Consider the following 584-nt stretch of genomic DNA (forward strand, 5'->3'; position numbering starts at 1 on the left):
CGGGTTTGCGCCCCGGTCTCGGAAGATCCCACATGCCGCGGAGCGGCTGGGCCCGTGAGCCATGGCCGCTGAGCCTGCGCGTCCGAAGCCTGTGCTCCGCAACAAGAGAGGCCACAACAGTGAGAGGCCCGTGTACTGCAAAAAAAACCCCAAAAAACAACACTGGGAGAGGGCAGAGAAAAAGAATTCTAGGTATGATAGGAAGGATTCTGAAAAGTTACAGGATACAGTATAGAAACAGATGCTCTATGTCCTTTAGGATAAATGCCTGAGCCCTAGCATGTACTGGGTGTTGCTCTACGTACAACCACATACAAGGAACACCCATGGTTTGGACAGGTTCTTCCTGTTCTTTGAGTGGTGAATGCAAGGTGGTACGTTTTTAAGCTTTACAATATCATGCTTTGAACTCCAAGAGCCTTCGCAACCAGCATCTACTGAGAAGTCTGAAGAATACCCTCTCAAGGAGGCAAAGATACTGAATGACCTCATTCCCATCTCTTCCCAGTAAGGTTTTTTGCCTCTTCCCTCCTTGCCAGGAGGCAGAGATATGACCCAAGGTTGAAAAACAAATAACCACCATC

The sequence above is a fragment of the Phocoena sinus genome, chromosome 1, assembly GCF_008692025.1.
Source record: "Phocoena sinus isolate mPhoSin1 chromosome 1, mPhoSin1.pri, whole genome shotgun sequence".
Lineage (NCBI taxonomy): Eukaryota > Metazoa > Chordata > Mammalia > Artiodactyla > Phocoenidae > Phocoena > Phocoena sinus.